At 49.9% G+C, this 23,738-nt stretch overlaps 1 protein-coding gene across 7 annotated transcripts in view; it reads left to right on the top strand.

Moving 5' to 3' along the window:
- Positions 1–558: 558 nt before the first annotated feature.
- The window catches only part of RREB1 (ras responsive element binding protein 1), a 135,192-nt gene continuing 112,012 nt past the window's right edge, over positions 559–23,738 (top strand). For 5 of the 7 annotated variants that reach the window (XM_060163748.1, XM_060163753.1, XM_060163747.1 and 2 more), the window contains exon 1: positions 1,129–1,447. The gene's annotated coding sequence lies outside the window, so the exon portion shown is untranslated. Of the gene's footprint in view, positions 768–1,128; positions 1,448–23,738 lie in introns of those variants that run through there. The other 2 variants (XM_060163741.1, XM_060163742.1) reach the window with 1 other exon arrangement.

Below are 23,738 nucleotides of genomic sequence, written 5' to 3'. Positions count from 1 at the left end.
TTCCCAGGCATCGCTGCCTTTCCCTGTCCTCCGTTAAAATAGTGAAACAAACCACTGAGCGAAGTGATGGAAAGCCAGGGGCGGGGAGTCGCCCGCAGTGAGGGGCCGGAGGGGAGGGGGCGCGGTGGTCCAAGAGGGTGGCCGGCCGGCGATCGCTGTGCTGGTCGGACGGCGCTCAGCTGCGGCCGCCAGGACCCTTCCCCCGGGGCTGCCCGGCCCTCCCCTGGCCCGGGGCGCCTGCGGAGGGCGCGGGGCAAACCTGGGGCTTCGGTGGGGGTGGGGTGGGGGACTGCACCTCCATCCATCGCGGGATGGAAACTGCGGTCACCCCGCTAAAATCGGGCCGGGGGCTGCGGTGGGGACCAGCGGGTACCGCGGTCCCCCCCCCCCAGCCCGAGCGCCGCCGCCGCCGCCGCTCAGTAACACGTCCCCAGGAGAGTCGCAGGAGCAACACGTGATGTGTCTACTTATCAGGGTGAGAGGGGGAGAGCGAGTCTCCGAGCGTGCGGGCGAGGAAGCGGGGCGGGGGGCCGAGGCGGGGGCCGGGACGACGGCTGGGGCGCCGGGGTCGCCTGCTCCTCGCCCACCTCCCTCCCTGTGGGAGAAGAGGAGGAGGGGAAGTGACTGCGGAGTTGATGAACTTTGCACATCCAGAAACGCCATTTTGATTCCTTTTCCGGAACAAGTTTGCATCTCTCCTCGTTCTCTCCCCGAAGCCCACCGGTCCCCACTGCATCATGCCTGGGAGCCAAGCGCCCTGCCCGGCCGTAAGTACGCGCCCGAGGTTCCGGCTCGCGGTCCTTGGGTGGCAGCGAGATGTCTGGGGCTGAGCGGGAGCGACCTTTTAAAGAACTTTTGGGGATGGGGAGGGTGAAGTCTGCAGAGCGCGTTGTACTTTTGAAACTCAGCGTTTCCCGGAGCCGAGGACCCGAGCGCCCCACGCCGCGCTACGTGCGCTCGGGGCGGTGGGGCCGGCCTGGGATGAGCTGGGCAGCCCTCTCCCCTCCGGCTGCGCGCCGGGCCGCTCCTCCTCTCTTCCCCCCTCCCCCTCCCCCTCCTCCTCCTCCTCCCCTTCCTCCGCTCCTTTTCCCCTTCCCGAGCTGCCGGCTCTGCCAACCAGCTCCCAGCGCGAGCCGCCGCGGCCGCTGCAGCGCCCCGCCGCCAGGACCTGATGCGCATCCATATTAGCCGTCCGAGCGCAGGAATCCGGCCCGACCCGCGCCGCCGCACCCGCCGCGGAATTTATTTTTAACCAGCACCGCCGGGACTCGGATGGTGCGCGCACCGCCGGCCAGAAACATCTTACCAGCGCTGCTCTCCATCTTCCGCCCTCTCTCCCCCGACATCCTCCCCCCCATGTGGGAGGGGAAACTTTTCTCCTACATACTTTCGAGTCCCTCTCGGGCCGAGGAGCGCGGAGATGACGGCGCCCGCCCGCCGCCGCAAGGTATCCGGGGGTGCCCGCTCGGGGTGCCCGCCTGGGGTGCTGGCTCGGGGGTGCCCGCCGGGGCCGCGCGGTGGGAGCATCCGCCGCGCCCTGCTCTGCGGACTTTGATCCTCCCGGGCGGACGGCGCCGGCCGGGAGGGGGCCGCGGGCAGCCCAGCGCCCTCGCCGTTCTCGGCTCGTGGCTGGTGGTCACGCCGACCACCGCCCCCGGGTGACTGGGCAGGGGGGGTCGCGTCCGCGCGTATTGTTCCCTTGCCCTTCCGTTGGCGGTGTACGTGTTTTCGTGGGAGCCATCGGTGTGGAGCGGAGCCTGCATCGCGGGGGCGGGGGGGGGGAACCTCGGCGCCCGGCGCCGTCACGAGCACAGGAAGGAGGCCGGGAGCATCCGAGGCGGGGCTGGCCGCCGGGGCCCGCTTCGCCGCCCAGCTGTGGAGCGCGCTCGGAAACTTTTGTCCGCTGCCCGCTGGACCAATTTTTTTGCGAGTTGTGGGTCTTCTCTGTCTCCTCCCGTCCCGGCCCGCAGAGCCGAGCAGGGGCTGGGGTGGGGGGGCCGGCGTCGAGGGGCTGAAGACCCAGTGAGCCCCCCAGCCCCCCGCCTCGGCCCGGTCCCCCGCGCCCCCTCCCCGCTCGCGGTCTCTTAGGAAACTGCGACCTTAATGGTTGGTTGCTAAGGAGCAGGGGAGGTCCTTCCAGTCGCCAGCCCCCTCCCTGGAAGCGGCGTGTTTTCTGGACGGGGCCGAGGGTCGCGTCGAGGATGGGGGGACTCGCTCCCCGCCGCCCGCGGGGGCCGGGAGGCGCGTGAGTGAGGGGCGCGGCGGCCTAGCCCACTTCTCGGTGGGGTCACTTTTCTTTTCCGGCGGGGTGGGGGGGGCGGGCAGAGGAGGGGCGCGGGGACCGGCGGGCGGGTTGACAGGCGCCGCGTGCAGCTCGCGTCCAGCGTCCGCGGTGCATCCGCGATGGGTTATAAAAGAGCAGGAAAGTATTTCTCCTTGCTCAGCAGATTTGCCCTCCCTCGCTCCTTACTGGTTAGAAGATAGAACGTGAGCCCAGATCCGGACGAGCAGTTCACATTCCATTACGAAATTCTACACGGCTTCAGAGCCAGCAGCAGGACACATTCGGGGCACTTTGGAGTTTTTTCGGCTTCTTTTTTGGGGATGGTGGTGGTGGAGAGAGATAGGAAGGTGAGTAAAAAATATCACTTTGGGATATGCTGAAAAACCTGTCCGATGGTTTTCACCAGAAGAAAAATTCACCCCGTGCTTGTTTTAGCGTTTAGGTTTAAAAGCCAGTGGAAATAAAGTTTGCCCGTTGGATAGGGATGCTGGAAATAGCGAGGTATTTCTGTCTCGAAGAGGAGGCTTGAGGTGATTTGTGCAAAGGCTGAGTTGTTCATGTGCATCCCATATTTTTGAGGTCGTTTTCTTTTAGATAGGCAGTGGTGTGTGCATGCGCGTGAGTGTATTCTGAAATAAATTTAATTGATGTGGAAAGTGGAGAAAAGGGAACTGCAAAGAAAAGAATGGTTTTTGTTTTGTTTTGGGGTTTTTGTTTTTGTTTTTGTTTTCTTCTTCTTCTTCCCATGGCCCTTAAAAGCATCCTCTAGGTCTGGTGCCTTTTTGAGTAGGCAGGTATGGGTCTAAGACATAATGTAACCCGGAAGTCTTAAGTTAGAGGCTGAAGTCTTGGCTGAAACTTCTTTTTTTCTCTCGCTTTCTTTTTTTAAACGTTTAGTTCTTCCTTCAAGAGTCACACAGAACTTTTGAAGGAATGGGTTCAAATCATTCTTCAAGCAATTTATGTAAAGGTGAGCCACTACCCTTTGGAGGGAGCTTCTGGGTACCGCTGATGGAGCTTGCTTTGATGTGTTTTGAGCTTTGGTTACACTGATGAATTAAACATTTGAATGGCTTTTATCAAGTTTTAAATGTGTGAAAAAACACCTTCCTTCCCACTCCTCCCCACTTTTACAAAAGAAAGGGAGAGCCCTTTGATTTGGTTATTTGTTTACCTTGTGGTCCATTTTAGGTTGTTACTGAACTTGCACTGTTTTATAACTCTTAGAAATACTGCTAAACAGGTTGCATTTTAGGATGTTTTGTTTTTAAAGAGGATTTGCCGGTTATGCGATACTCCTAAGAAAGGCTGCTGATGTGTACCGTTCTATGGCATATCATTCTCTGCGTTTTTCTAGATACCACTTTTTTCTCATCAGAAATTCCGAGCCTCAGCCCTTATGGCAGACAAGTGTTTGTTGTGTGATGGGGAAGATGGGTCTGACTCAGCTGGTACAGGTGGGGCATCCATTCCTAATTATCTGCATCATCTAACAAATGACCTTTTGATGGAAGGGTCTTTTATTTTAGAAGGAGGAAAATAAACCTACCTAGTTTAGCCGGCATGCCGTCAACAGTTATTGATTGGTTGGTTCCCTGCTGTATGCCGGGCCCTACGTAGTTGCCATTACGTGGCTTGCATTTTTACTCAATTTTGAACTGCTGTGCTGGTCCACTTGCTAAGATCAGTGTGGAAGTTTTTGCTCGCTGTGTTATGCTCAGTTGTTAACATCATTTATTATCTTCAGTGAAGGAAATTTCCTGGTTAATGAAACTAAGAAGAAATTCTACCGATCTAGGGTTTTATATGGCATAATTAATGTAAATTTTTCCTCCTACAGAAATTGATTAAACGTGCTCACTAGAAGTAGTCAGAAGTGAATCCTTTTGATGTTTCTATTCATTATCCTTTTGAAAAGTAGGTGGTGCTTAAAAGGTCATAGGATAAGGGTTGCTTAGCAGCGAAACAGAAGGATGCTAAAATTAACCAAAGCATTTTTGAAAGGGAGTCTTTCTCTGTTTTACATTATTTAACTAGACTTAATTAATTTCTGAATTCTCCATGTCCTTTGACCTAGGAAAGTAGGATGTTAAGTTTGTTTTGTTTTTGTTATCACATTTAAATCATCTCTCTTTTGTAAGTGTCTTTTAATTGAAGTTCATGCTCTCTGACCAACTCTGGTGTCAGATGGCAGCTCGTCTGGGTGGACTTCTTCCCTGCTACCTGTGTGTTCGGGTTAAATCCTCCCAAGGAAATGGTGTGTAACATCACCTTATTTCATTGATTAATAAGAGATTGTTTAGTTCGTTTTGGAAAACCTACCTAATCCATGAAGTGATGTCTTCTTTTGCTCTTTATTAAACAGGTTTGTATTCAAAAGATAGAAATGCAATAGAGTATCGATAGAACGAAGGCGATATAGTCTCCTGATCACAGGACAATGGTCTTCCCCCTTTACTGAGATTAGATTAATTTTATAGGGCTCCTCCTTTTCACTCCACCTCCCCGTCTCAGTTCATTTCAGAACACTTCCTAATACCTGTTTGAAAATCATTACATTAGGTGTAGAGTATCTTTGGAACCAAGTGTTCGAAAGCAACACTTTAAGGATCTTGGGGGTTTTCAGTGAGATCAAAGGGTTGCAATCTAACCGAAGCCATGGTTAGTAACCATCCTCTCCTGGTTGAAAGGCAAGCTCACTGTAACTCACAAGTTTCCCTTCCTCAAGATTACTTGTGTACATCTGACCTACTGAACAGGCCAAGTTGAGTAATGTTTTTTATAGCCAAATATAATTAAGAAATTAGATGGGTTTTTTTGGGGTGTGGGGGGAGGAGGCAGGGTAAGTGAGTTTTCTCTCTTTTAGGCTTAGAAAGTGGTTTTGGAGTAGAAATAGCTATGGCTGTCTTCAAAAAGCAGGGGTCAGCCTGTGATTTCCATGCCCTTGGGGGCCTCCCCATAAATCAGAGGTAAAAGGTGTACCATCTGAAACGCAGAGGCAGGCATACGATGTGCTTTCTGAAATGCATCACTTATTTTTAATTTCCCCTGCTCCCATGGAAGGCAGAATACAGAGAGGAAAACCGTCTGCGTTGTTTTCATGATGACCGAGGTGGGAGAGTGAGGAAGGTGGGGCGCGAGGGTGACAGACGTTTTCCTTTTCTGTTAGTTGTCCTCTGGGACAGGGTCACCACTGTGCTGGTCTCTGTTTCCCTCGTCACCTTCCCTGGGTGTCCCTGTCCGAGTGTAGCTGGCGTTGGTTGGTGGAGATGGGGGTGGTGGGGGTGGGGGCCGGGGAGGGGGCGCAGGGAGCTCTCCCTTCCAGCTACTGGTGCATCTTGTTTCTGATGGTACTTCGGGTACAGGTGAGCCAGTCTGCCCATCCATAAAGGTGGCTGCCAGTGAATAGGTGCTTTAGACAAAAGAAGTGGGAGAGGGTGGAGACTTGTTTGTTCAGTGTGATTCAAGCAAGCCGTGCTAATAGAACTTGAAAGCCTCTGTAAAGTCCCAGCGTCTGGGTACGGGCTACTCCTGCGGGCCTTTCAGACTCGGGGAGGGCGGGTGGTCCCGATAGGGTGGAGAAAGCCCAGTCAAAAGCCCCACCACATTCTTTGTCAGCCAGCCAGACTGCAGAGAAAAAGTCTCAGTGGGGGTAATTAGATAAAGCTTTTAAATGGCTCTATTTGTTTTTCCCCTGGCTAGCTTGGTATCTCATCTCTCTACCCCCTCTTTCAGAGACTGCGGGGTAAGATGGCTTTAAGAATGCTGGAGGCTTTTAGTGGTTTCACTACTTGTGAAATTTCATTTTTCGTTAGGGCAGACTCTGGACAAAGTTAACTGCACCCTGCTTTTGTGAAGGCCTTGAACAAAGATTCGAATTTGATCCTCCGAGCAGCATGGTGAGGGCTGGGTGGGTGTATTAACCCATTTTCCAGCTGTGCCAACTTCCACCCGGTGGCTAGTAATAAATCAGGCCCAGGACCCAGAACACCCAGCCCCAGCCTCAGTCCAAACAACACCTGCTTTTCCAAGTCAGCTTGGCCTCAGAAGACAGAGCATTAAATATACAGGGCCTGTTTATCTGTGTGTGTGCTTTTTAAATGAGACCAGATCCTTTCACAATAATGCTGTGGTTGAATTTGAAGATGTAAGGCAATTGGAAAAGAAACTTTTTAGCCTTTGCCAGCACTTCTCTTGATGAACGTGATTATAGGCATTCTTTTCAGTAGGTTTTCTACCTCGTGGGATCATTGTAAGGATAAAATAAATGTTCCAGAAAGTCAAAATCTATATATGGAAGAAAGTGGTGTATTTTAAGCTCAGGAAGCTTTGTGGGTATCCACTCTGGATTTCCTTTCCAGAATTGTGCACAGCTCCAGTACTCAGGCAGAGTTTATGTTTGCTTCGAGCACCTAGAGACAAACAGGCTAGCAAGTTCTTCTTCAAGGAGTTCGCTTAGGGATGGATTTTAAGGGAAAGGCAGGTGGTAAGCTTTGGATGCCCCCTTTAAAGCAGTAGTTCTCAGCTTGGTGGTTCCCCGCCCCGGGGGCATCTGGCAAAGTCTGGAGACAGTTTTGATTGCCTTGCTGTGGGGGTGGGGAGGGGTGCGACTGGCCTTTAGTGGGTCGAGGCCAGGAGTGCTGCTGCCCATCCCACAATGCACCTGAAGGCCCCACAGCTAAAGGATTATCCAGTCCCAAATGTCAGTAGGTGGAGGGTAAGAAAGCCTGCTTTAAAGGTACAGGAGTCAAGGCCTGTGTCACGTGTGCAGGCAGCCTGGCGTTCTCACTGTACTGCACGTGGCATATTTGGGGATCTGGAATTTCGTAGAGCGAGTAAGCTCTCCTTACAGGCCTGTGAGGTGCTGTGGTTGGCAAGTTCAAGGTTTCACAGAAGATTGGGGGTTGGGGAAAACATTTAAGTGGCGTTACATAGATTTAAAAACCCTGTAGTAAATAAAAGTTCCAGAACTCGTCTGCTTCTAAAACAAACCAGATACATTGGCGCTGGGGAGCTGCTCTGGTAGGTGGTGCTGCTTCACTTATTTAGGTAACTAGCTCCGGCGCTGCCATCTGCCACTTCTCTCTCGTGTTTGAAGTTATGTGGAGGGTACCCCCATACCCCTCCCTATTTTTTTGCTCAGTGTTTGAATTAGCCCTTACTTGCTTGACAGTTAATGTTTTTTGCCCTTGGAGTCTCCCTTATTTTGTTTTCTTAAGTTTTTGCAAAATTCTTACATAAATCTCTACCTTTTTTTTTTTTTTAAATTAATTAATTATTTGGCTGCGTTGGGTCTTTGTTGCCACACGCAGGCTTTCTCTACTTGCGGCGAGTAGGGGCTACTCTTCGTTGCGGAGCGCAGGCTTCTCACTGCGGTGGCATCTCTTGTTGCGGAGCACGGGCTCTCGGTGTGTGGGCTCAGTAGTTGCGGCTCGTGGGCTGTAGAGCGCAGGCTCAGTAGTTGTGGCGCACGGGCTTCGTTGCTCTGCAGCATGTGGGATCTTCCTGGCCCAGGGCTCGAACCCGTGTCCCCTGCATTGGCTGGTGGATTCTTAACCACAGCGCCACCAGGGAAGCCCTCTCCACCCTTTTTATAGGGCAGTGGTGGGAGCCCGGTCTTCTGTTCGTGTATCTCCTCTTGAGCCGGTGGCTGGCAGGCTGCTGCTTTACCAGGGAAGGTTGGGGAGGGATCAAGGGAAGAGACGGTGGTGATTTTATGTTTTGGGGACTTACGGACCTCAGATACACGGAAAGGTGGTTGACTGAAAGAAAAATAAAATGTGGTATACAAACATTAAACTGCATTTCCTCGGGCCAGACGTGTCTAGGACAGTGGCAGGAGCCATCTTTTAGCCACAGGTGCCACTTGCCTGACCCTTGTCCTGGTCCACCCCACCCCCCATCTTACAGGCAGGAGGGGAGCAAGAAGAAAAGGCAGGAAGAGAGGGGGGGATGATTCCAGAACAGTCTGGGCTCCCACTTACCTAAGAGAAATGTTTAACGCTTACAGGCAGCTTTCTTTACATCCTAACCCGAGGACAGACTGTCAGGGTCCCGTTCACGTCCCTCCGGGCTGATGATGTCAGTGACCTGCTTGGAAGCTGGCTTCGCCAGCCCACGCCTGGTGTAGTAAGAGCTGTGCTTCTGGTGCTTTGCTGCCCTCTCCTCCAACCTGTAAACCGGACGGTCCCTGCTCCCCCTCTCCATTTACAACTTTTGCCAGGCTGGGGATCCCCTGCAGGTGCGTTGGAGGGAAGTTGCAGGAAGAAAAGTCTCTCCCCCACTTCTAGAAGGTGAGCTGAAACTCACCATCCACCCAGCCCCAGGCCAGTCCCTGACTCTGGTCTCTCTCTCAGCTGCCAGCAGTCAGCAGACCCTCCTCGAAACCCTGGTCCAGTCTGACTCTGGTGTTGCCTGCCCCACTGTCCTGACCTAGGCGCTCATCGTGTCACAAGCGCCTCCCAAGTCAATTTCCTGCCCCCTTTGTCTCCCTCCTCCAGTCTGCCCTCCACTCGGCTTGAACACTATAGCTGCACATGGGGTTTGCCTGCTGCTGAAAAACATCTCATGGCCCCCTGTTGTCCGCAGGAAGAAATCCAAACTCCTCAACTTGGCACACGAGGACCTCCACCGGCAGCTCCCAGACTGTCTTCCTAGTTTTAGCCCTTCTCACTCTCCCTGCAGGCCACTGCCACACTGGAGGAGTTCGTCCTGCTTCTGCTTTTCCGTGGAGTGTTCATTCTGTTTTGTCCCCATCCCCTTCTCCTTGCACACAACATTTCTCAACTCTTCTTTCAAGACCCATCTCAAATACCGCCTGTTGCAGGGAGAATCAGGTCCTGCATCCAGAATAACCCTTACCCCATCTGGCCGGGTCTGTCTGTTGTAATTTACCCGTTGGCATGTTTTCCCCACCTGGAGAATAGGCAGCAACTTCAAATCATATTTTTCCATCTTTTGTACCTAGCTCAAGGGTTGTGTAGTTGATGCTCATTCAATAATTATTGTTGGATCCATTTTCGAATATAAAAAACCCAGAGTTTTTCTGAAGAGGCGCAGGTTATTTTTGGAGAAGGGCACATATAATTTGGAAGCTAAGTCCTAAGTATCAGTACAAATTAAGAGAAGGAAACAGAAGTAAACTATCGTTTTCCAACAGACCCATCCTGCAGAAATTGGGTGCTAAGTGCACACTGGTGGGAAAGCATTTTGAATTACAGAAATTTTAAAATAAAAGTTTGCTCAGCTTAATTTACTCAAAATTAAAGAGGGAAAAAAAAGAAGTTGTTAATGCCTGATTGCACTAAAAGCTGTCACACTGGGGCCCTTACTAATTATAACCACTTTTCATGGCTCTTGGTTTGAAGTTTATATTAAATAGGAGAGATGGGCACACAGATCAAAGACCAAAATCATTTCTGAACTCCAGTGTGTGGGCCCACTTTCTCTGCTTAGTTAGATTTTTGTTTCATTAGTGGTGTGAGTTAATAGGAGTGTTGGTCCGTGTATAATTTAACTTTTCTTTTTTTCCTGTAACTCCTTGGATTTAAAATAAAGTGCAAACCAGAAACCTACAGGGTACAGATCTTGCTTTATTTGTGTGTGCGCGCGCAATATATGTTTGTACATGGTGGAAGTTGAGTATATAGATCGTATTTACAGAAAGAATCATTTTCACTGTTTTAGGGGAGGTTCCTTTATGCTGAGACTTCATAGTTAAAAAAAACCCAAAAAAACCCTGAATACACAAAATCATCGCAAAATCTTTTCTTAACTTTCTTCTAAAAGAGGTACCTGTGTCTTCAGAAATAGGGGAGATACCATAAGGATGGGGTGAGCGAGAGGCGTTTCGCTTATGGATCCGTTTATACCTTTATGTTTGTAACTGTGGATAGGTTTCCTTTTCGAATAAGGAATTACCATTTTTTTTCTTTTTAAATTGGAAGGTCTTGGTATCCTTTATACGAGGTAAAATCCTAGTTGATTAAAAGTACGTTATTGTGGGCTTCCCTGGTGGCGCAGTGGTTGGGAGTCCGCCTGCCGATGCAGGGGACACGGGTTCGTGCCCCGGTCTGGGAAGATCCCACGTGCCGTGGAGCGGCTGGGCCCGTGAGCCATGGCTGCTGAGCCTGCGCGTCCGGAGCCTGTGCTCTGAAACGGGAGAGGCCACAAGAGTGAGAGGCCCGCATACCGCAAAAAAAAAAAAAGTACATCATTGCTACCTTTAAATATTCCTTGACGTGCTTACCTGATAACTAGAGTTTAGGCTCAGATTTGGCAGATACATTCAAATATAATAATTCCAACTTCATCTTATTTCTGAGGAGGCTTGTATATGTTCCTCTCTGATGTGAAAAACCGATTTTTTTTAAAAAAACCATTTTCCCCTCCACTTTAGGGCTTTTAATTGTTTTGAGGGACAGTTATATAAAATTCGTTAGTAAGCATCTCAAACAGGTTTTCACGACTTGGTAAGCTAAACTTATATTGGATCAAACTGTCCTACTTAAAAATTTAAACCAAGTATAATTTAAAGGAGGCTCAACTTGCACGTCTCTAAATTAAGTTTGTTTATAAATCATGAAAATAAAGTTTCTGACAACCATTCGTTGTTTGAGAGCTTAGTAAAGCTTTACAACCCCCTTTTTCTAAAATACTGTATCCAGTTGGATTCAGTATCAGATTCAGTCTCCCTTTGGAAAACAGGCACTTTTCCACCCCCAAATTTGAAAACCTCATAGTGGGGTTTTCTTTTTTTTTTAAACCACTTATAGATCTTTATTTATAGATTTTTATTTATTCAACAAATTTGAATTTCAACGATGCGATGGCAGTGATAAACACCAAGGGTACTAGTATGAGAAAGAGAGACAGTTGCTAGCTTCCCAGACATGGAAAGAGACACAGGACCACTAAGTAGTTTCCATCTGTGCTGGGTGTTAAGTATGACAAGAGCATGTGACATGCACTGTGGGGGAGGGGAGGAGGATGCTGGTGGAGGGGGCATCCCCCCAGAGTGGCCCCTGAGCTACAACACGAAGAGAAGGAGAGTTGGAGCGCAAGCAGCTGGTGCTGTGGCCCTGAGGTTGGAGAAGATCAGTGTGGAGGAAGAAGAGACCCAGGCGGGTGACATGCATGGCAAGGTGGATGGGCTCCTTGTAGCTCACGGGTATTTGGAGTTTTCCCTTGAGAACTCTGGGAAGCCTTGCAGGGTGTTAGGCCAAGGACTGGCATGATGAGATTTGCGTTTTTAAAGATCACTCCTGCCCAGAGTGGAGAATAAACTGGAGTAGAAGGAAGTGACTGTTTACCTTCTGTTTGCAAGATCGTTGAGAAGGTTGGTTTTGCACAACTTTTGAAAAGCAGTGGTGGCTCAGGGTGGGTGGCAGTGGAGGTGGGGAGCCTGGGTGGGTTTGACAGAGATGGAGGCCAGAGGAGGGATTTGAGGCTGGCTGGGGGTTGGGATGGAGGATGGGCCCGATGATTTCCAGGTCTCAGGCTTCCGTGGCTGGTGGCTGGCGGTGCCTTTCTCTGAGATCAGATCACGGGATAAAGCAAGGTTTGTGAACCAGGTACGTTCCCTACCCTTCAAAGAAGTTATGTTTGTGAATTTTATCAGCATTTTCTCTACTTGTACCGCTTTCATTGGTCAAAACATACTATTCCTGGCATGGATAATGCATGCAAAGGACTTCTATAAAAGTGAGAAACAGAAATTAGGTTCTTACTTATGGCTTCCTTCTCCCCTCCCCGCCCCTCCTTTCTTTCTTTCTTTCTCTCCTTTAAATTTCCTGAGGCCAAAAGGAACATGGAAGAGTTCTCCTCGATGGCCGATGGCCGGAGCTTCTGAATGGTTTTCAGATGAGGCATACAACTAAAACCTTAAGCGTATTTAAGTTTCTGTTTGTTTTAGTGATGCTTTATCTCTTTGACTTGTGAGCCTGGGGCTCAGGGGCAGAGGCTCCGGGGTAAGAACCGAGGTAGGACTCTCAGAATTGCCCCCGCCTTCTGCTTAAGAGGGTCAGAACTCCTCTCCTGACCTGATTTTCCAACTTATTTCTTAGTTTCTCAGTGTTCACTGATGCTCTGAATGTCTTACAACGACAACAGTGTTTTGCTTGACCAGTAATCTGTGTGAAAACAAAGTTCCTTCAGTAAACAAAATGTGCTGTGTATCTCCTTTGGGTGCCAAAGGGAGAGATTTCATCCTTCCACGGGGATGGTCTCCACCGAGCCACGGTCCAGCCTGTGGTTGAACATCTCTGGTGATGGCCGACCTGTTCCCCATTGCCCCAAGGCAGTCCTTGGGTTTTTACTGCGTTAATTAACTTTTTTTTTCTCAAGGCAAACAAAATCTTTGTGGAATGAGCTAGAAAGTGGCGTGTTTTCCGCTGAGTTGGTAAAAACTTGGAGCTGGAGCGCAGGCCGGCTGCCTTGTGCAATCTGATCCCCAGAGAGTCCATTGGGGAGTGCCACCCTCCTTACTTCCTCCTGTACTGGAATTCCGGCTTCATGGAGGGGGTTGGAGAGGTCCTGCCTCGCTTGTCCTCGTGAGCTGGGACACCTTCCTTAAATCGTCTTGCAAGAAAGCATTAGCAGTGCTCCCGGATTTAGGTAAAGCTTTTCTCTGACGTCATACAAATGACTCATCAAAACTTCAGGTGAGCCCCAGCCTGCTCCCCAGACGCTTCTCTTTTTTTTTTTTTTTTTCTTTTGCGGTACGCGGGCCTCTCACTGCCGTGGCCTCTCCCGTTGCGGAGCACAGGCTCCGGACGCGCAGGCTCAGCGGCCATGGCTCACGGGCCCAGCCGCTCCGCGGCATGTGGGATCCTCCTGGACCGGGGCTCGAACCCGCGTCCCCTGCATCGGCAGGCGGACTCCCAACCACTGCGTCACCAGGGAATTCCGCTTCTCTTTTTATATGGGATCAGTCCTGACTCGGGTAACCCGACCACTGGCCCCCAGAGAGCGCTGCCCACCTTGGGGAGAGTATGATTTAACATCGTTTGTTGAAAAAGCACGGATGTTCCCACATCACCTCAGCCTCACATCCCATTTGTAACAGATGGCACGCTTTATTCCAGCCCTACGTTTGATAAGATGAGCTGATGAGGGGAAAAACGCTCAACAGGGACCTTGCCCCTCGGCTTCTTTCTAGCTGAAACAGCTTGGTGAGGGGATGGCGGGAAGGGAACTCGAGAAACTGGGTTTACGCATCTTTTTGGAAAATTTAAACCTTCAGGTACAATGCATACAATGCAGTCCCTCACCTCACCGTGACCCAAGCAGAAGCGTGGACTTGGAGATCTAATACGTTTGTTGCAAAAATAGCTTACTAGGGATGGCCTTGTAGTGAGCGTCCAGAATTGGTGTGGGTAGTATGTTCAGTAGCCAGTTTGTGGTGACAAAGGTGTATATTATATAAGCTCACTTTCAGATAACCCACCCTAACTGCTAGATAGTGGTGACAACTCCCGCTATCTGTCGGGTAATTTTTTTCTTTCAACGGTTGTGTATTCAATCCCTGGTGTTGGTTCTTGAAGGGCTCGGGGATGGTCAAATGATTACACTTCGAGAACGCAGCCAAAGTGGCCTGGCAGCTTTATTTCACTGTTTTATCTCTATGGCAGATGGAATTCGGGGAGGGCTCCTTTGGTCGGCTTGTCTCTGGGAAGTCAGGTTGCTCCTGCTGCCACCTGTATCTGCAGAAAAGGGAAGACACAGAAATCCAGCCGCAAGCAGCAGAAACCATGACCTGGTTATTCATATGATAAACGACTCTACCGAGAGTGCAATTAAATCCGGTCAGCAGACCTTTGAATTACAGGCTGCCCTTGATGAAAAGCACCCCTAGTCAAAGCCCACCTGTATTCGCTTTATATCAGATAAACCAGATGTTGTCTTTTCAGTTTCTTTTCTGCCCGTGTTAGACTTCATCCATATATGACTCTTAAGTCAAAAATCTCAAGTTAGGGGGCTTCCCTGGTGGCGCAGTGGTGGCGAGTCCGCCTGCCGATGCAGGGGACGCGGGTTCGTGCCCCGGTCCGGGAGGATCCCACGTGCCGCGGAGCGGCTGGGCCCGTGAGCCATGGCCGCTGAGCCTGCGCGTCCGGAGCCTGTGCTCCGCAACGGGAGAGGCCACAACAGTGAGAGGCGCGCGTACCGCAAAAAAAAACAACAAAACTCAAGTTATTGCCCCGTTTCACCCTCTTAAGGTTGTTAGGCTTTTCATCAGGAAGAACTGTCAGCACAAGAGTGGTGGAGGAAGCAGTAATGTGAACTAAGGTTATCGAGCGCGTACCAGTTATGTCCTTGTCCTGAATTCTTTTTTTTTTTAAATAAATTTATTTGATTTATTTATTTTTTATTTTTGGTTGCGTTGGGTGTTCGTTGCTGCATGCGGGCTTCTCATTGCCGTGGCTTCTCTTGTCGCAGAGCACGGGCTCTAGATCGCGGGCTCAGTAGTTCTGATGCACGGGCTCAGTCGCTCCGCGGCATGTGGGATCCTCCCGGACCAGGGCTCGAACCCATGTCGCCTGCATCGGCAGGTGAACTCCCAACCGCTGCACTACCAGGGAAGCCCTTGTCCTGAATTCTTGACGTGGGTCATCTCATTCATTCCTCACAACAGCTCTTTGCCCCTGTGATGTAGGTACAGTGATTATCCCCGTTATTCAGAGGAGGAAACTGAGACCCAGCGAGGCAGCCAGCTAGTAGGCATCATGCAGTGCAGCCCGACCCCACAGCCTGTGCTGGTGGCCGCTGCTCAACTTCCTTTCACAATGACGTGACATAGTCACCAAATAAATATCCCCCGAAGACCTGCTGTGTGCAGAACCCTGCGGTACACAGCAAGGGGAAAGACAGGGACACGTGTGCGACGGGGCCGCTGGCTTCTGGAAGTAGATTAAAACTTAACCCGTGAAATAGGTCCTTCTATCTGGTATTTGACAAAGCGAGTTAGACCGTCAATTCTGTGGAAGATCAAGTGGGAGGGGAGGTGCGGTTGGCTGACAAATCAGGCAGCGGGAATGGCTGCCCCAGAGCACCTGGGGGCCGGGAGACCCTGCAGAGAGTCGGGAGAGGCCCTGAACATCCCGCTGGGGGACAGTTTTCCCTAAGTTCCCATGAGAGGCTCCAGGGAGTGGAGAGGTTGGGCCAGCATTGGAGGCTTCTGCTCGTCTTCTGTGTGGTGGGTGGGGGGGCGCACACCTGCCCCTTAACTTCTTTCTTGCAGACACCCACTGTTAACCTCACTAAAAGTGCTTGAGCTCCGTTTCAAAGTAAGGATGGTGTGTTGGCCACTTTGGGAAAAGCCAGGACGCTGTAAGCTCTGAGCATCTGGGGGTGAGGGTTGCCTTGGGTTTCTGGAGGGCCAATGCCTGGAAAACAGGTCACTTGTTTGCTGTTATAATAGGCTATTATCATTTTATTTTATAAATGTTTTTATGTTTATAATATATAACATCAAGATTTTGCCTCAGAGTTAGTACTGGGGGCAGGATCAGCCATCTAAGAGGCCCAGTGGTCTGTGTTACCAGGGATGTAGGGGCAACAATTGAATTGATCTAATTACTAACCTAATGTTTGAATTTGTCCATATTCAGCGGAGATAGTCTCTAGGAGGTGTTTTGTTTGTTTGCTTTGCTTTTTAAGCAGTAGGAGCTACATGGACTGGAGGACAGTGACGGAGGATGCCCTGTCTCCCGTGGAACGTTTCTGGGGTGAGGGTGTCCAGTTGTGCACCCTTCCTACCCTTTTGTGGGAGCCCCCGAGCAAGTTGTGGAACCAGCAGGTCTTGAATTGCGCCGAGCGCCTGATGGTCTGTTTCCTGTTTCCGGTGGGTCTGTGGAGGAGGATTGTTTTGAAATTTAGTTACAAATAGAAAATTTCAGCCTTGTGTGCTACCAGCTCCTACCACCGTTATTAGTACCGTTGTTATTTTGCTCGTGGCAGTTTGATGGCTCCAGCAGAAGAGGAGTGAAAGACGTCTGGGTTGGAGACCAGCATCCCGGGCTTTTTCTTTCTCGTGACTGGAATCCCATCAGCTTTCCTGCACTGGAATGCTTCTCGATACCTCCCCCAGGCACTAGGCTCCAGGGAGGCAAGGATGCGTAAGACGTGGTCCAGCCCTGACACTCACCAGTGCGTCACAACCGGCAGAGACACCAGGACACACGGAGGACCTGGCAGTGGGAAGCTGTCGGGAAAAGAGGTAGTGATGATGTTCTCAGATGTGAAGGGCTGGCCATGTGGAGAAGCGTGTAGGAAAGGGAAAATGAGGTTCTAGGTGAAGAGCAGTATAAGTACAGGCCCTGGAGGATGATACCACGAGGCTTCTTTGGGGACAGGATGGGTAAGCAGTGGGGTGAGACCAAGAGAGTACGGTTGGGGTGCTGTGCAGAGTTGGGGTGGAAGGAATGTTGAGATGTGTCTCTGGCAGTGTAGATGGCCAGTTGTGGAGGCAGTTGTGAGCCAGGAAGTGCTTTGAAGCCAGGCCGTGGTGTGAACAGCTCTGCCCCGGAGAGAACGCTGCTAAACCTTTAGAAAAATCAGGCCATAGAGGAGACTCGTCCAGCAGAATGAACTTGGACGTTGATGCCATATGGAACCGAATATTTCTTCCCGTTTTTTCCAAGAGATTTTTTTCAGCCCAGGACATGTGGGCTGCCGTCTGAAGTGGTGTTCAGTGATCATTGAGAGGTGGGACCTTTATTTTCAGCAGAGAGAATTCAGTTCAACAATGTTTAAACTTCCTTGGTTGTGTTTTACTCCTTGGTACTTACTTAAGCTCATCAGCTAGGGAATTAGAGACAGACTCATTTCTGTACCCTCGAAAATACTGAGGAAGGATGCTGGGAGTCGGGGGAGCTACTTATTCAGTTTGTCAGCCGGCAGCGAATGCGGGCTGGGAGGGTGAGCTAGTGTGCAGTCTTGACGAGCCTGTGGATGAAGGTTTCTGGAAGCCGCGGGTGGGAGAAGAATCAGCTCACAAAGGCGAAGCTGCCTCGAGTGGAGTGGATTTGTGCCTGTTCTGCTCACCTGGGTAGCATCTGCCCTCGCCCAGGTGATGCTCTATCTGTCCTCCCGTGTTCCTAGTCCTCTGCTGGAGGACTGTCCTCCCGTGTTCCCAGTCCTCTGCTGGGATTCCATCTTCTACGGGTGAGGTCGGCCAGGAAAGGCGCTCTGTGCCCGCAGAGATGCGGGTGGTGAAGGTAGATAGCAGGCCCCAGAGACGCTCGTGGTTTATTAATTATGGTGGAGGGACACACTGCCTTTTCCTCTAGGGAGGACAGATCCATTTTTAATATGTGTGACTTTATACATTTCAAGGCCTGTACTCAGGGACTGAGGGACCTTGCTGAGAGGGCTGTGAAAAATGTGGGAAGGCCCCTGCAGAGTGAGCAGGTTGGACGGAACACATACCTTAAAGTTAATAATTTCATCACCTAAAACTGATGTTTATGTGTTAACGATTTTATGAACTGTTGGCAACCTCTCGTTTCGTTTTGTTTCTTACCGAGTTCTCTCCCCGGAGCTGGAATCGTGCGGGAGGAGGTGGGATGCTATGAGCTGGGGTGGGGTTGAGGGGTCAGGCTGGGAGTCAGGGGGGAGGGGGAGTGTCTCAAAGTGCTGAGTGGGTTCCTTCTGTCTGTGAAGGAAGGAACCTTCCTTCGTTGCCGTGCGCGGGCTTCTCACTGCGGTGGTATCTCTTGTTGCAGAGCACAGGGTGGACTCACGGGGGAAGGAAAGCCCCACTCGGGCCCAGAGGCTTGTGTGGAGTGCTTGCATGTGTTACCCCATGGATGGGGCATAGGTATGACCTCCTCTTTTTAAAGACAGGAAACTGAGGCTTAGAGAAATTCACTTTTTCTGAGATCACGCAGCCAGTGTCAGACTACCAGGAAGCTTTAGGCCATATCCACAGTCTGAAGGACGTTCTTTGGTTACATGGGACCTCATGACACCGTGGTACCTGGAGAGTTCCCAGCCGAGCAGCTCTGAAGCTTGATTTCACTTGTCTTGATTCTTTAATAGTTGGTGCGGATTTGAGCATAACACATTGCTTGAGTGCCTCTACGTTTAGGATACTAGGTTTAGGCACGGGGGAGCATGGTGGTTCTTGCCTTTGGGAGTTTACGTCGTGAAAGGGTGCAGTGCAGTGTGGCCCCCGAGCCGTGCACCCGTGGGAAGGCTGCGATCCCAGCGGGAAGGGGCAGGCTGGGTTTGGAGGTGTAGTTTGGGGTTGAGGACCGCATACTGGAAGGTGCTGGCATTGCAGGGCTCCCTGGGGTGGCATGGGGGTGGGGCAGAGTTGGAGCTGTCCTCCGTCCCTGAGAGGGAGTCCGAAGGTTTTGAGCAGAGAAGTGACAGGTGGCCTGATGAGGCTTTGGAAATGTCCTCGGGAGGGGCAGCGGGGCCACGGTTGTACCTCGCGGGGCTGCTGGGGTTCCTTCACTGTTGAGTTCTGGCCCGAGGCAGAGGGCGCATCCCCATCAGCTGGTACAGGGTGAACCAAGCAGCAGTCAGATCGCTGAAGCGCCCAGAGCCCACTGAGTGATGTACACACACAGGAGGGGGACTTCCTTTCTTTACAGCCATAGACTTCTTTGGGTTCAGACCTCTATGTTCTGGCTTATCTCTTTTGGGGACTTGTCCACTGGAATCCTGGATCACGTTCATAATGTCGCCGTATTGGTTTATCCGTTAACCCTGGCTTACTGATCCTGGATCACGTTCATAATGTCGCCATATTGGTTTATCCGTTAACCCTGGCTTACTGATCCTGGATCACATTCATAATGTCGCCATATTGGTTTATCCGTTAACCCTGGCTTTACTGAAACCAGGGTGGAAAGGCTTTCCTGGCGCATGTGCGTCCTGAGATGTGAGTGAGTACGTGCCCTGGTCCAGGTGTTACAGCCGAGGGTGGGGCCTGAGCCCAGACTGCCGACCCTTCCCTCGCATCCAGTTTTCCAAGTCTTTGGCTTTCCGTTGTGGTAACTGCCACAGCCCAAAAGGTGCCCTCGCCTGCCCTAATTTGGGGCAAGGGGAGGTCTGGGACATACTCAGCACCTGTGCTAGAAGCAAAACGCCCTTCTGAGGCTCCTAACCACCACCCCTCCCCCCGGTGTGCCCCCCACCCCCACCCCAGCTCTTTTCTCTTGAGCTCTAGCCTGGCGATGCCATTGTGGCCACCTCCCCATTCATTGGTGTCACTGGCATTTTAAAGAAGCAAATACGTACCATCACACGCGGTCTTTGTAAATGCTTTCTGTGCGTTATTTTCACAGTCCTCACAGCAAGCCCACCAAGCAAACAAGTGGTGTTGTCCCCATTTTGCAGGTTTGGAAGACGCTCCTAATCATACCTGGTACCCTTAAGGTACAGGAGGCACTGTGCCCTCCACTTTCTGTGCTTTGTGGCATTTCACCTTTGCATCGACCTTCTGAGGTCGTTGTTATCTCCATCTTACAGATGGGGAAGCTGAGGTTTAGAGAGTTTAAATAACTTGCCTGAGGCCACTCCAGTATAAGGACTTTGAGCCCAAGCTGGTGTATTTGTTGATTAAGAAAAACTTTTCTAGCTTGGGGCTGGCTTAGAGCTGATGTCTTCTTTTGGATTTGTTTTCGGATGCTTTTCCCGTTTCTAAAGATGGGGGCGTTTGTCAAGCACCCAGTCTGATCTAGGCATTATGATCTGTTTTCCTCTTAGCGGAGTGTAAGCTCCATGAGGGCTTTTTGCTCCTTTTCCCCTCTGTTCATGCAGGATCCCAGGCACCTAGCCCAGTGCCTGGCCCAGCCTGGGTGCTCAGTCAGTATTGAATAAAGGAATGACTGGAGTGAGCGGGTCATTTTGCCCCATCCTAGTGAAGGCAACTCCAACAGAGCAGTTGGGTGACTTGGCACACAGGCACAAATACCTCACACCTCAGATCTCTTGTTTTTGCAGCAGACCTTTATTTATTTTTTTAATTTTTATTTAATTTTATTTTTGGCTACGTTGGGTCTTCGTAGCTGTGCACGGGCTTTCTCTAGTCGCGGCGAGCGGGGGCTGCTCTTCGTTGCGGTGTGCAGGCTTCTCACTGCGGTGGCTTCTCTTGTTGCAGAGCACAGGCTGTAGGGTGCGCGGGCTTCAGTAGTTGTGGCACGCGGGCTCAGTAGTTGTGACACGCGGGCTCAGTAGTTGTGGCTCGCGGGCTCTAGAGCGCAGGCTCAGTAGTTGTGGCGCACGGGCTTAGTTGCTCCGCGGCACGTGGGATCTTCCCGGACCAGGGCTCGAACCCGTGTCCCCTGCTTTGGCAGGCGGATTCTTATCCACTGCGCCACCAGGGAAGCCCTCAGCAGACCTTTTTCACACACGTAAAATTTCAGGAGTAATCAGATCTATGTCATGGGATTGGAGGACATGATATAAAACACTATAAATACTTACCAGTGTTTGGCACCACGCCAGCATTCGATGAGTGGCATTGCCTTGGTGGTTTCAAGCCTCTTGTCTATGTTTGCCTTCCTTTGGGGCAGGGTTGCCATACCGATTAGCCCCGCCAAAAATGTGCTGGCCACCGAAACTTTTTAAAAGCGTTTTTTTATTCATCCAACATTGCTCTCTTGGCTGTGATGTCTATGAAGCGTTTGAAGTTGGTAAAGTTGGTGAAATCAGTTTAAAGCTACCCTGGTCAAGTGGTGTCACGACTAGCAAGATGTTTTTTTTAATTAATTTAATTAATTTATTTATTTTTTGGCTGCACTGGGTCTTCGTTGCTGCTCACAGGCTTTTCTCTAGTTGCGGCGAGCAGGGGCTACTGTTCATTGCTGTGCACGTGCTTCGCATCGCGGTGGCTTCTCTTGTTGTGACTCACGGGCTCTAGCGCGCAGGCTCAGTAGTTGTGGCGCATGGGCTTAGTGGCTCCGCGGCATGTGGGATCTTCCCGGACCAGGGCTCGAACCCGTGTCCCCTGCATTGGCAGGCGGGTTCTTAACCACTGTGCCACCAGGGAAGCCCAACTAGCAAGATTTTGACGAAGCTGTATGTTCATCTTCTTGGTTTCCAGTGAGAACATTGTACTGGAAGGGGCCTCGGGGTCCTTGTCCAGACTGTGTTCTTCCACCCCTTAGTTTACAGGTGAGGAACATCAGGCCTGGAGAGATGCAGGGGCAGGGCTGCGGGAACCTCCGTCTTACATGGTCAGTTCTCTTCAGTGTCAGCAACCCTGCCACGCCCAGATGCCTGGTGTTTTGTGTTGGGTGGGGTGGGGGGGGAGCCACCATTATTCTTTTGCCAAGGATGTTAGTAAGTGGACTGTCAACAACCCTAAGTATTAAGAAAGGTTTTTCCCATTAGATTTTTTTTTTTTGCACATTTAACTCGTATTCATCATAGAAAAATTCTAAAGGAAGAGAAAGCGAGTAAAGCACATAAGAAACTAAAATTACTTACTTTCATGAGTCATAAATCACCTTGTATATCTGCTTCCTGTGGATACATACGCTTATTACAAAAACTGAGATTTTTTACATTTGTAGACAATAAAAAGCCCAGTTTTGTATATGCCTTTAAATTATACCATACCTATTAAAAATTTAATGGGATAAGTATTTTCTGTTGTATTCAAATGTTCTTTGCCATGAAAATCACTTTATTTTGATGTGGCATAATTTGAGGGGGGGGGGTCAGAGGTTAATGTTTTGATTATTTTGCGTTCCCTGGGCACTTACTGGTCCTATGTTAAATGAAGCCAATCTGAGGTTAAAATTTTTACTGTAAATTATGAATAGGTAATCGGAAATTGATTTATTCTAAAGAGGAAAATGCTGAACTGACAAAACGTATTTATTTTTTGATTAGCCTGTGACCTGCCATCCTATTGCTCCAAACAAACAAGAATCACTGGTGAAAAGCAAATTGAGCAGTTCAAAGAGTCCTTCTAAAAGGTCAAGTTCTCTTGAGAAGAAGGTGTTTTCCATCTTGCCTAGGACACCGGGGTGAATGTTAATGGCTGCCGGGATATGTTACGTACCTGTAGTTTTATTTTTAATTGGATGTTTTGCTTCAATCAGTGTCATGTAATTTGGACGTTTTAGTGCAGTTATTCCCAGTCTTTTCTAATATAAGGACCTCTTTTAATGTAAAAAAATGTTTCTGGGGCAAACATAATTTTAGGTATATTTTTAGACTCTGTTGGGAAGCTCTAACAAAAAGTTCTTAAAAATAACACTTTCAGTGGAATTTTTCTGTATTAATTACAACAGCATCTTAATACACTTGCCCAGTAATAGTACATATATGTGTATGATTTACGAGACTTGTCGATGCTTGATGGGCGGAGCTTCTGAAATAGCCCCTAGGAGGCCCCTGCCCTCAGGAAGATAGAGCCTACCTGTGAATCACTCTAAGGTCTAATGTGAGGAAGACAGCAATCAGACCCCTTCTGAAGGGCAAGTGGGATTCTCTAACTCCAGGGACAGCTGTGTAGGCGGAGGGTCCGAGGGCCATTAAATGACAAGTTAGGAAGGTGCAGTTTGTTGCCAACTGCTCACTGCTGACGTTTCCAGAGGGGCCCACCCCCCCTCACTTTCCTCATCATTTCAGAGGAAGGAACGTTGTTGGAGAAGCGGATTGAGTCAGGGACATTTCAACACACCTGATGAACTATCTCCCTTGGTCCTTTTCAAGAATTTCATACGATCTGCTACAGAGAGGGGCTGGATTTGTCAGCTAGAAGACTTAAGGTCCCAAACCCAAGCCCAGCCCTGATTATGGTTAGTGGAAAGATGTTACACCCTGTGCCTCGGGTTTTTCCATCTGTAAAATGGGAAGTATCTCTTTTGTCATATTCTCGGGAGGTGACATAATGATACCCCCAGGCTGCATTTTCTTTCTTTTTAATCCGTGAAAGCAAACAGAAAAATCTTTGTAAGGCTAGAAGCTATTGTCTTTTTATATAAAGGAAAAGTACCATAAAACTAGAGAAATTCTAAGCATCCTAAAAGCTGCTTTATGGCAAGGCAGCAGCCAAAAGACCTGCCAGTGGAGTGTGACCTTCCTCAAAAACCTTATCTTCATTCTCCTGTAGTCCTGTTTTTTTCTCTTAGTAATTGTTATTCAACAGCGATGCCTCATATAACACTAGTCTTGGGCTGTGAGAAAAAAGTTCTTGCACTGCTTAGTCCCCCAAGATATGGGTGGCAGAAGAAGCCGCCTCATTTCTGATGTCTCTGTATTATCTGATGAAGGACAATCATCCCAGGGTTCACCTTTTTAAGGAGTCAGGGCTGGGAGCAGGTATTTTGCTTAAGTTTTATGTGGTGTCTATGTATTTTCAAGAAATGTTGAATGTCACCTTTATTTCAAGCTTCTATAGCCTTTCCAAGTTGCTTTAGAAAATCTTCAACAGTTTCTTAGCAAAACAGGGTGCACAGTAAGCCCATATCAGCTGGGCCTGATGTGGAAG

The sequence above is a fragment of the Lagenorhynchus albirostris genome, chromosome 10, assembly GCF_949774975.1.
Source record: "Lagenorhynchus albirostris chromosome 10, mLagAlb1.1, whole genome shotgun sequence".
NCBI classification, from domain to species: domain Eukaryota; kingdom Metazoa; phylum Chordata; class Mammalia; order Artiodactyla; family Delphinidae; genus Lagenorhynchus; species Lagenorhynchus albirostris.
Note: the sequence above shows the minus strand (reverse complement) of the source record. Positions and strands in the feature narration are given on the sequence as shown.